Raw genomic sequence first — 12,692 nt, forward strand, 5'->3', positions numbered from 1 at the left:
TCACGCACATGCTCTCTCTCTCTCTCTAATAAATAAATCTTATTTTTAAAGGGGAAGCTAATGAAGATTTTGTTTTGTTTTTTATGATTTTACTTACTTGTCAGAGAGAGAGACAGCACAAGCAGAGGGAGGCGATGAGGGAGAAGGAGAAGCAGACTCCCTGCTAAGCCAGGAGCTGGAAATAGGACAGGATAGCAAGACACCATAGCAGGACACTGGGGTCATGACCTGAGTCTAAGGCAGGTGCTTAACAGATTGAGCCATCCAGGCCTCCCAATAAATAAATTGTAAAAAAAAAAAATTTTTTTTAACATTTCATTTTCTGTATCCTATCAATAAGGTAATAACTGTAGTAGGTATCAAGAACAAACCAGAAACTGAGATAAGTGTTTTATCAATCATCATATTCACAAACTCAGTAACGAATAGTAACAATACTAAACTAAAATACTACATTAGCCTTTCAGGAATTTATTCGTTTTAACTTTTTGAAAATATATCAGTTCATGTGCCATGCACACACACAACATACAGAATATAGACTATTGTGTATTATAGTCTGTTTCAATGATCATGTATTAAACTAGTTAAATATTTGACCAACAAAATATTCCCTAACGGACACAGACACCACTTCACTGTAGTTAAATTTCACTGATAACTATAAAAACTCTATGTAATTATATCATACAATTTTTAATTGCTGCCACCACAAAGTTTTATCTAATAGCTGAGCAGAGTATTAATATTTATTAAACAATCTCACTAAATACATTTGTTATTAATAGTAGTATATCATATTCAAATAATTTCCCCTAAAGAATACATATTGGTACTTCCCAAATTTATCAGCATATTATATTTGTAGTACCATTTTGAAACACTGGATAAACAATAAAGAGTACTAAAAGTTAATTTTAATTTTATGGAGGATTTGGGATCAAACTGAATGTTACACAACCCAATTAAAACAACAAAATCAAATATATTCTTTGGAATATAGAACCAAAAACCAGACTTTGAGAAGTCTTATTAACATTAAGACAATAAACTAAATTTTGAAACAATTCCCAGAAGTGTTAATGCTACATGTGATTCTTCTCCATAAGGAGAAATTTATGCAAAATAAGCATGTCTTAAAGCCAACTCAAACAGTGTTAGGGTGAAAATAAAAGACATCTGAAGACAACTTTACTGAACACTAGGAGAAAATTTTAGTTTAGAGTATTATAAAAACATTAACTGAAGAATATGTGAAGAGAAAAATTAATGAAACAGAAGGGGGGGTTCTAATTAGCCAAAGATGAAAACAACAGAACACAAACAAACAAGGAATTCATATGCAGGGACATTTTTTGGAATTGGCATTGAAAATTAATGGTACAGAGTAATCATCAGAAAACATGAGGTCCCATCTAAAACATAAAGAGCGTATATCACATTTTCCCATGCATACTCAATGAAGACTTTCCCTCCATTACAAATAGACAAAAGGTTTTTGTTGGTACAATTTACTATGCCTATTCTCAGCCCTAGGATATTTTTGTACCCAATCTCAAATTGGAAATGGGATGCTATCTGTCCTCAAAATGTCGAGTTACTGGCAGAAACATAGCTCCATGTCTAATAAAACTTTTATGCTCCACTACAAGTCTTTTAAGTGGTATTCTTGTTTACTTGTAACTAAGACCACCTGTGTATTTTAAAACATAAATCAAAACTTATGGGACATACTGTTCACTGATTCAATAGATCTGAATTTTTCCCTAATATTAGAATACAATCTTAGTTAGCACTTACTAAACCCTACTGCTAAACAAATTAATTTATAATACATGTATCCTTCGTTTTATGTAATTAGTTTTCCAAGATTAGTACACAGTGAATCCTACTTTCCCACCACTAAAAAGCAGAGAAATGTTTCCAAAGAAATACACTCCCAACACATAAGCCAGAAACTGTCTACTGCAAAGGAAGGTTGACATTTCCTTTGTTTCCATTTCCTCATTGGTAATATCAGGTACCATATGACATGCAGTACTCCTTAAGAATGGAAAGTGGAAACATGTTAAGAATTAGAAGACTTCTACAACCAGATGCACAATTGTGACTAACTTAGGAAGCACGGAATTAAAACTGGTTGTCCACTTACTCACATCAGACTCCATGATTCTATTTTGATGATGAAGAAAAAGTTAAGTGTGTGTTTTTAAAGTTACACGGTAGTGCATTAAATAGAAAAGACATTCTTATATCATAAGAATTTTTCTACCTGAAAAAATATATTTTGTAATGGGATGCAATTGCTAACATAGTAGACAAGTTATTTTCCTCTATAAACTATACTTTGTTTCGTTCGTTTTCCTAAATAAACTCTCATTTCCATCTCCCAGATCTATGCTTTAAATTCCCTTAAAAGCTCTGACTTTAAAAATCTATAAAGGGGCACCTGGGTGGCTCAGTAGGTTAAGTATCCAACCCTTGATTTCGGCTCAGGTCATGATCTCATGGTCTCAGCCGGGCTCCATGTTCAGCGTGGAGTGTGCTTGAGATCCTCTCTCTTTCCCTCTTCCTCTGTCCCACTCCCCCCACCCAATGCTCACATTCTCTCTCTCTCTCAAATAAATAAAATCTTTAAAAGTCTGTAAAAATATTTAACTAATACCAATTTTCCTTTTTGGGGGGCAAAAAACCCTTGGTGATCTCATTTCTATGAAACAGCTCAACTCTGAGCCTGAGCCCCAGGGGTGAAGTAGGCCTTCAGAACCTACCCTTTTTCTCTGCTTTCTCCCGAGCCACTATTTCCCATCTCATTCCTAGCACTGAAAAGCAAAATGCAGAGACACATACTGCTCCACCACTCTGGCTACTTCCTACTAACAGCTTATGACTCAAACTCCTCTTAGGAGCCCGAGAGAAACCCATTCCTATCACTGTAGAACCTCGTGATACCTAATAAATGTACTGAGTAGAGCTGTTGATGGTCCTCTTCACACACAGCAGTGGCAACTGCAGTGCTTACTGATAGCCACACAACAGTAACCATCTGCAGTATGCAGAACTGTAAGATCCAAGATCTCTACTTCTCTACCCTGCACTACCCATGGGGCTGTGAAGATAACAGATTTCACTCCCATGATAAAGCTGACTTTTAAAAAGCTGACTTTAAGAAAAAGTGATTATCCAGGGGGACCCAAGCTAACCACATAAACCCTTTAAATCTAGGTCTAAGTAAGACAGAGAAGCCAGGGAGACTGGTGGGTGAGACACACTGGATGTGAGCAACAATCTCCCCAGCCGACTTTGTAGATGGAAAGAGCCATGTGGCAAACAATACAGGCAGTATCTACGAGCTGAGCGTGGCTCCTATTTAAGCAGCAAGGAAATGGGAGCTCAGTCCCACAACTGCAAAGAAGTGAGTCCTGCTAACAATTTGAGCTTTGCAAGTAAGCTTTGGAAGATCCTCTACACAAGAACTCAGCCCATATGACAACTCGATTTCGGCTTTGCAATACCCTGAGTAGACAACCCAACCACACCACACCCAGACTTCTGACATACAGAACCCTGCGCTAGTTAATAAATGGGTGTTGTTTTAAGCCACTGAATTTGTGGCAATTTGTTACACAGCGACAGAAATGAATACAGGGACTCCTTGGAGGGTAAGGGTGTAGGCTGCTACTGCGGCAAGTTTCCACTTACCAATAGCAACACCACAACAGGAAGGCCTGATACAGAGCATACAGTTGACCAAAAACTAAAGAAGGATCACCATAATGAAGAACATGCTTGGAAACTGCAAACTGCCCTGCTTTCACTTCCTTCATATTTATCATTACCAGACCAAACATATTGATTTGTTTGCTGCTTCTTTCATTCACTGGAATGAAAGCACCATTAGAACAGGGACATGTCTCTCGTTCTCTGCAGCACACCAAGCACCTTAAAAAATGCCTGACACGTAGGCAGGCAATACATATTTCCTGAATGAGCTGTCTATAACCCAAATTCAAACCATGTTATATATGAAGTTTTTTGACTAAGAAACTGAGATAACTACATTATCAATTGAATATGCTGCACCCAGCAAAGTCCATCGTAATAAATAATTTTCCTTTAATACAAAACAGAGGGGCACCTGGGTGGCTCAGTGGGTTAAAGCTTCTACCTTCGGCTCTGGTCGTGATCTCAGGGTCCTGGGATAGAGCCCTGGATCTGGCTCTCTGCTTGGCGGGGAGCCTGCTTCCCCCTTTCCCTCTGCCTACTTGATCCCTGTCTGTCAAATAAATAAATGACGTCTTAAAAAAAATCCAAAAAAAGATCCATGTCTCTCCATATAGTTGTTTCACAGATGCTCTTACAGATGCCTGAACAGATGCAATCCATTAAAGAATATTTGCAGCCTGGTAAACATATCAATAATAACAGAATGGCATTTTGGTAAACAATATGATCATGAAATCCCAACATAAAACTACTGAAGAATTTATTTTCAGTTGATGGGGCCAGTTCAAGTCCTTGCCTCTTTCCACACCACCACCCCATCTCTGCAGAGCCAGAGTTGAAGAATCTAATATCCCTGAAGAAACACAGAACCAGAAAAATCTCCAGGTGAGCAGTAGAGCATATTTCTACATGGTGGATCACATTTCCATCTCGCTTCTTTGTTGTAACAAATCCCATGTTGCTCAAAATAGGTTTAAAATAAGTTTAAAGGCCCTAATACGATATAAAAGAAATATCGTAATAATCATACTTCCACTAGAAACAGTTTCAGACTCGAGCACTTTCCAGAGCATGTAATGGCAAAAGAGATACCCAATTCTCTTTTAACACATTTCTTTTCTGCCAGAATCAATTACTTCTACAGCACTTCCCAACTTAAACAAGGTACATTCCTAAAAATGATTTTTTTGGTTGGTTGCTTGGGAGTCATGAACGTCTTTCTGCCCCAAAGAATCATTGTTCTAAATGATGGTTAGATGATGCAGTACTATACTTCAGGATGGTTATAGGGTTTGGGGGCCCCGACAACTGCCGCTATGTATTTTGTCTACTTACACTTCATCTCATTCTTTAAAATGGGGCAAGGGACTAAGGCTGAATCATCATATGTATCAATTTGATAAATTTTCTCAAGTACTCCAGTTCCTAAATAAAACTTTTTTACATTTAAAAAGGTTAATCTCAAGTCGGGACCACCTAAATTCAGCTTGGAAAAAGGTGTGGAAAGCACACATTCCTGAAAACAAATTTTATAATGCAGAGAAAAACAAAGCACTATTATGGGTAATTCACAGAATGATTTTAGCATTATAAACTCAAAGCACTTCCAAAATTTATTCAGAGTTCAAGGACAAATTTTCATTTTAAAGACAACAAAGAGCTCAGGTTCCCGGGCTGCAGTGGGAGGCTCGCCAGTTAGTTCCCGTGCACCGGTCCGGGCCATTTTTCCGCCAGCATGCGGCTGTTCGTGGTGAACACCAACGTTCCTCGCTCCTCCGTGCCGGACGGTCTCCTTTCCGAGCTCGCTCACTCAGCAGCTGGCGCAGGCAACCGGCAAGCCGGCCCAGTGCATCGCGGTGCACGTGGTCCCAGACCAGCCCAGGGCCTTTGGCGGCTCCAGTGAGCCAGCCGTGCGCATTCTGCAGTTTCCACAGCATCGGAGGCCCGGCAGATCGGAGGCCCGAGAACCGCTTCTGCTGTGCGGCCTCCTGTCCGATCGCCTGCCGTCTGATTGCCTGCGAGTCAGCCCGGATAGGATCTACATCAACTACTGCGACTTGAACGCTGCCAACGTGGGCTGGAACGGCTCCACCTTCGCCTGAGGGCCACACCTGCCCAACACGCCTGCACCAGGCCCTGCCATCCACAATATTGTGCCCACTCCACCCCCCACTCCCACAGCGACCCCCACTTCCAAGTCCGGCCAAATAAACAGTTTGGAGGCTGGGAAAAAAAAAAGACAACAAAAATAAAAGTAAAGTGTTAATACACTAACTTCACCAACCCACCAAAAGTTAAAGGAATTTCACACCTGTGACCAGTGTTGGTTCATACCCTGGAGTATGACAGAGAGACAAAAACTGCATAATAATTATTCCTCAAAATTATTCCCTATCCCTATGAAGATGTACAATCAAATTTCCTAAAAATAGGATCCAAAAGGGGGCAGGGGAATTCTATTCCTCTTTAGGGAAACTGTAATTGTGTGCATGCAAATGTGCATACATAGGTAAGTGTATTATGTATTTGTCTATAATATATGGCAGCCTAATTTATGCTTGTGCCTGGATCTACAAATTAATCATGACTATTGAAGTAACTAGCCCTGCTAAAATCTGTCATAAGCTTAACATGACTGAAATAATATTCTAACAGTTACTTATTTCAAAGCCATGAATCTATTTCCTCATAAATGTCTTGTTCTTTCTCCACATTTTTATTCACTATTTATATATATACCCCAGATAAAACTTGCTAACGCACCAAGGAAGTATTTTATCAATCTCTACATGTTTGCCAGTGGCAACTGGCTGAATCCAAATATATCAGAATTACCAGAATGCAGAAACTTCTTAGTGTACATTAAATGGACATAACCATATCCTGATAATGCAAGTTATCAAAAACCTTTCCTTGATTTTCAACAGCATCACACATACCTTTTTGAAACACCCTAAGACTTCTAGGACATCATCGCTCTCTCCTGGTTATCATTGTGTGACCACTCACTGCCTGTTTCCACAGCAGATTCCTCGTCCTCTACCACAGCTCAGCATCTCCCAAAGCATGGGATATATACCACAGTAGGTGACACACATATAATAATGAATCGTTTCATGAGAAAGTTATTAGCTTGTCAAGCCCTTGAGCCTTCAAATTACAAAGTCTTACTGTTTTTTTTTTTTTGTTTCATTTGGTTTTTTTAATTGAGTAACTTAAACTCAGAGGATTTATCTAGCTAAAATTATTACTATTCTATTTGGTGTTATCACTTTCATTTCTCCATTGCCAACTGCTTAAAGCAAGTTATATTTGTTTGCCATTTTTAGCACCAATATAATATTTCCCTTTAAAATAAACATATTTAAGTTAAAAAGTCACTTAAAGAATAATAAGGAAATAATTGCATTTTGGAGTGGTCCTTGAAACAGTGATACATCAGAAACACTGTTCTGACCAGAACTGTGGCTATTTCTAAACTCAATTCTTCCTCCACATTTTCTCACTGTGATCACCCCAAATACTCAGCGAAGCTTCATATTTCAATTTCAGATATTGTGCCAGAACATCTGATGCAATACCTTCAAATAAAACCCATTCTCTTCTGGATCACTCTATCACTACCAACACCACTTCCAACTTCACCATCAGAAGCTAGCCAAATTCCCCTTTCCCACTATTCACACAATCTCACAAACCTAGGCATTATCTTCATCTACTCACTGATTTCCAGCAGTTACCAAATTCACTCATTCCCAAACACGTCTTGGGTTCCTGTAGCACATGAATAAAATTATATCATCTAGAAAACCATTTTCTTTTAAAACTTCATAATCTATGAGAAGAGAATCAAGCCTTGTAGACTCTTTCTCCAAAGTTTTGAGGTGGGGGTGCACTCAGGAGGATATAAGATTAAACAGAACTAAAAAGCCTGAGAATATTAAAGTAGTTATATTTCTAAATGATAGAAATAAAAATAGGTACCATCTTCCCCACATTTTCCTGTATTTTATACATTTACTGTATTTTTATAATCAAGAAAAAATATATTCTATAAAATGTTCCCATCCAGACTCATTTCTCCTTCCCTATTCAAGCATTCTGGTTCAGACTCTCATTATGTCCTCTTGCCTAGCCTCTAAACTGACCTTTATGAAGTTTACTGCCCAATATGTTATACATACAGTTATAAGAATAATATTCCTGAAAAGTTATCTTTACTAAATTACTCTTTTATTCAACAACCTTTAATGACTCTCTATTGCCTGTAATAATAAGAGTTTTCTGCTCTACTAACTTTTCAGGTTAGCTATTATAATCTAGACCCAATCCTACCAATATAAAATAAAGGAGGAAAACAGTATTATGACAAGTCAAATATTAATGCTTTATCAAAAAGTTAAATGTAAGTTACAACTATTTAAGATTCCAAACCTCTCATGCTGTTAGTAGTTCTGTAGATACTATTTCTCAATATTCCTAAAAATTAGGAATTTCTCAAAATTCCTAGAATTCCTAAAATTCATTATATATTCAATTTTGAGAGACTCCCATGTTAGAGAACTACACCACCAACCTACACTGAGTTTAGCATTGCAAACTACAGTCCAGTTAGTCCAAAGGTATTAACGGGTATATCCACACAACAAGGATATACTTATACTGAAGCAGAGATATGAGAAAATAATTAATGGAATTTCTAATAGTATAAAATCAACACTAGTAGGAAAGGGCCAGGCCACCAAGCACAAAGTAAATTAAGCCGAATATATTCAATGTACAGTTTTTCTTCTAGGTCTTCGTTTATTTGAAGCAATTGGTATTTTGCTCTATAATATACCACCTAAAGGTTCTAACTCTGTAATATTAGAAGGTATTTACTTAGCACTTTTTTATGCCATTTCTCTTTTTATTATTATTATGTTCAATTAGCCAACATATAGTACAACATGGGTTGATGGGAAAAATTTACATAAATACTGAGGCCATAAATGATTACTAATGGCACACACACAAAAGTTAAAATTAAATAGACAATCAGGGAAGGTCCTATTTTTAATTAGTATAATCCTTCAGGGTACCTGCAGCTTATCTCTTCCAAAGGCGATGAAACAGTACATTTAAGAAACAAACATTAAAATGACAAGTGCCATCATTTGTCATTTTAGCAATACTCAGCTAAATTTCCTAATTCTTCTGATGGTGGCATATTTTAACATATTCCAAGGCCACTTTAAGCAATTTTTTAAACCACATTAGATTTTAATGGAAGCTTATCAAATTCCTAACATCCACGATCCATCTTAATTAACTTAAATGGCCTGAGACAGAGTAAGACCAAAAGGGCTGATGCCCAAATGTCTGAGTACTTTGCTGAAAAGGCTGAGCTCCAGCATACCCAAAGTGTGTTAGAAGCAACTTTTTAAATGCACAAATGTAACAATTATTTTTAAACCAACAATTTTAGAAAAATAGCAGTTCCTATCTAAAGCTTATATAAATATAAGACATTGGGTTTGCAAATGTCAGCAGAGTTTCAAGATCCCTTTCTAAAGTAATAGTCTCCTGTTTTGCTTGGTATCTTAATTTGCCTTTAGTTTCAAAACTAAGCTTGCCAACACTATTCCTCTCAAAACCTCAGGAATTCCATTACTAGTTTTAAGCTAAATTAAAGGAAAATAGACGCATTCAACCCATGGCAGAAGTATGCACAAAGTGTTTGTTGATGCTCATAAATAGGCTGAAAAATTCAGACATGTCTGAAGGACAACGGGTGTATAGTCAACTCTGTTTGGCTCCACCATGGAACCAAACAGAAAGAGAATTATTGCTACCACTTCAAGGGGGACCAGCCCAGATACCTTTAAACCAACTAGGATATAACAGAACATTCTCTTTAAGTCAGAGCCTTTGTGTATGTCTCCTCTTCAAGTAAGAATGGTTAGAGTACCCTTTAAAAAAAATCTGTATGAAGCCAAGATGTCACTGTCCTCTCCCCCAAAACAATGCTTAAAATGCCCTCAACACTGCTCACCCACTTGCCTCCAAAAAAATATAAAAGATTTTTAAAAAGAGAGCTATAAATGCTTTACAGATGGTTCTTTGTCTTATCACTAGAAATCTTTTCTATTCCACTTCCCCATCCTCAGCCTCTAGAAACCTTCTGACATTTACAAACATGTTCACTGTCCATCCCTCTCCACCACCTCCATCAAGCTCTAATACATCTCAAGTCACCTGAATCCCAGATATCAGGATCTCCTGAATGGGACTCCCTAACCCTGTCCCAGCACAACCGGGTAGCAACAGAAAGAAAGAATAAACCACCTCGGGCTCACTCTATTGCTCTTTCTCACTCTTTTGCCTCCAACTCACTCACTGCCCGCCTCCAGGCATTCTGCTCCTCAGGCTTCACCCTATCTAACCCCTAGGCTACAGCCCCAAGTCCTGGAAATCACAGCCCAGCTTCTTAAGGTAGGGATGGAGCCAGATGAATGAATTTCCACCAGTATTTTAAAGGGTGTTTTGAATACATTGTGATATAACGGATTACATCATTTTTTATGGTCTGACCGAGTAGGCTAAACACCATTTTTGTAAGACTAATTAGAAAAATAGGCTCCTAATTCCAATTTTTTTTTCAACTCCCCATTTCCCCTATACCCAGCACTTAGCCAAAACCCTTTTTAAGCAATTCGTTTACAAGACAGAGGCTACCTATGTAAAAGAGTAAAATTCTAATGACTGCTAGTAATTAAAACAATCCATTTTGACAAAGTAAACAAGCAAATGTCGGTAGCTTGTGCAATGTGAGCAATCCATTTGCAACTACCTTATTAATAAAAATAAAGAAGGGGCGCCTGGGTGGCTCAGTGGGTTAAACCGCTGCCTTCGGCTCAGGTCATGATCTCAGGGTCCTGGGATCGAGTCCCGCATCGGGCTCTCTGCTCAGCAGGGAGCCTGCTTCCTCCTCTCTCTCTCTCTGCCTGCCTCTCTGCCTACTTGTGATCTCTCTCTGTCAAATAAATAAATAAAATCTTAAAAAATAAAAAAAATAAAATAAAAAAATAAAAATAAAGAAGATAAATCTAGTTATAAACAACACAACCAACTGGTGATCATACTTATGCAAACACTGCCTTATAAAACTAATATTCTAACTTTAGAAAATGAATACACCAAGAACAATTTGTCAGTACCTATCAAAAATTTTAATGCATTGCAATATATAGCTTTGGCAAAGAAATTATACTTCTACAATTTGAAGTACTGATATATTTGCACAGGAGTGAAATATACATAAAATACTACTACACTATTTATAAAAGATAGGAAAGAAGCTTAATGTCCACCAAAAAGGGAATTTATAGTATATTCAACACAACGGATTGGACACAGCTAATAAAAAGAGTAGGTATAGTTGTAAATGTAGAAAATTCACTACAAACAGCAACTATCTCAAGGGAGGGGAGGACCTACAAGACAGGGAGGTAGGAAGGAGACGTGCTTTTCACAATAAACCCTTTTGTACCTTTAAATTTTGGACCATGTACACATACTGCCCTTTTGGTTAAAAATGAATAAGTTAACGGGCACCTGGATGGCTCAGCTGGTTAACTGTTCGACTTCTGATTTCACCTCAGGTCACAATCTCGGGGCCCTGAGATGAAGCCTTGTGATGGGCTCCCACTCAGCGGGAAAAGTACTTGAGAATCTTTCTCTCTCTCCCTCTTCCTCCATCCTTCCCTGCTCGTGCACGCACGCGTGCTCTCTCTCTCAAATAAATAAATAAATCTTATTAAATAATGAATAAGTTAAAAATTTGTTAATGAATTTAGACAATTCTCCCTGACCTTCTGATGCATAAATAGTTCTACTTGTTCATCTGCAGGCAATGTTAAGTGGAACTGAGAACATACGCTTCTAGAGGTTACCCAACAACCAACGTCCCAGAGTAGAGGGCACATCTCCTTAGTGAGAATGTGTACAACTATGGCAGCTTTGAATCACTCAAAACAAAGTATAAGAGATGAAGAAATACGTGAAGAATTTATCTCACTCACTGCAACTTTGATAACATAAATAAAACTGGATGCATTATAATTCTGTCAGCACTCTTAAAAACTGTACTTTACCAAAAGGAAAAAAAAAAAGAAAAAAACTATCTGGTTGAAATTCCTGGTTAGGGTCTAGATCACAAATGGCTACATACACCAGAAATATTTAGTAAAAATCTAAGTACCAAAATCACTGAATCCAAAAGGCAGTTAAAAAACAGGGTGAAGGGGAAGGACAAAGTCGTGGACAATAAGTTTCCAATGGCAAAATAACAAACTTTTAAGATACCATTTTTCTAAAGGAATTCTTCTTATCTCTTAAATTTCAAGTAACATTGAAGAAAATGGTCCCTCAACTAAAACTCAAGAAATTAAAAGAAACAGTTCAAACTCTAAAGCTAAGTTTTAAATGTTGCTACTTAATATGATTTTTGGTTTTGCTACTACCTGAAAAGAACAAATAACAAAGCTGCTAATACTAATCTGATGCCCTCTTCCACCTCTGCTTCAGACATTTATTACAGGAGCGCCTGGGTGGCTCAGTGGGTTAAGCCTCTGCCTCTGGCTCAGGTCATGATCTCGGTGTCCTAGGATCAAGCCTCGCATCAGGCTCTCTGCTCAGCAGAAAGCCAGCTTCCCCCTCTCTCTGCCTGCCTCTCCGCCTACTTGTGATCTCTCTCCCTGTCCAATAAATAATTTTAAAAATCTTAAAAAAAAAAGTTTATTACAATCTGACTGTTCAATTATAAAACCAGAAAACTAGGGAAAAAAATCTTGAAGGGGGTGGAGTATATAACATGGTAATTAATAATTAGGGAGAGGATCACATTTATTTTTTGTAAAGTAAGGAATCCTTTTGGGGTGCCTGGGTGGCTCAGTGGGTTTAAAGCCTCTGCCTTCGGCTTGGGT

The 12,692-nt window shown here is 37.8% G+C and overlaps 1 protein-coding gene and 1 pseudogene across 3 annotated transcripts in view; one reads left to right on the plus strand and one right to left on the minus strand.

Annotated features, from left to right (window-relative positions):
• Window positions 1-12,692, minus strand: part of FRS2 (fibroblast growth factor receptor substrate 2) — a 116,687-nt gene that overhangs the window by 87,738 nt on the left and 16,257 nt on the right. The window lies entirely within an intron of this gene.
• On the plus strand, window positions 5,393-5,918 carry LOC132019427 (macrophage migration inhibitory factor-like; annotated as a pseudogene).

Source organism: Mustela nigripes, chromosome 6 (genome assembly GCF_022355385.1).
Source record: "Mustela nigripes isolate SB6536 chromosome 6, MUSNIG.SB6536, whole genome shotgun sequence".
NCBI lineage: Eukaryota > Metazoa > Chordata > Mammalia > Carnivora > Mustelidae > Mustela > Mustela nigripes.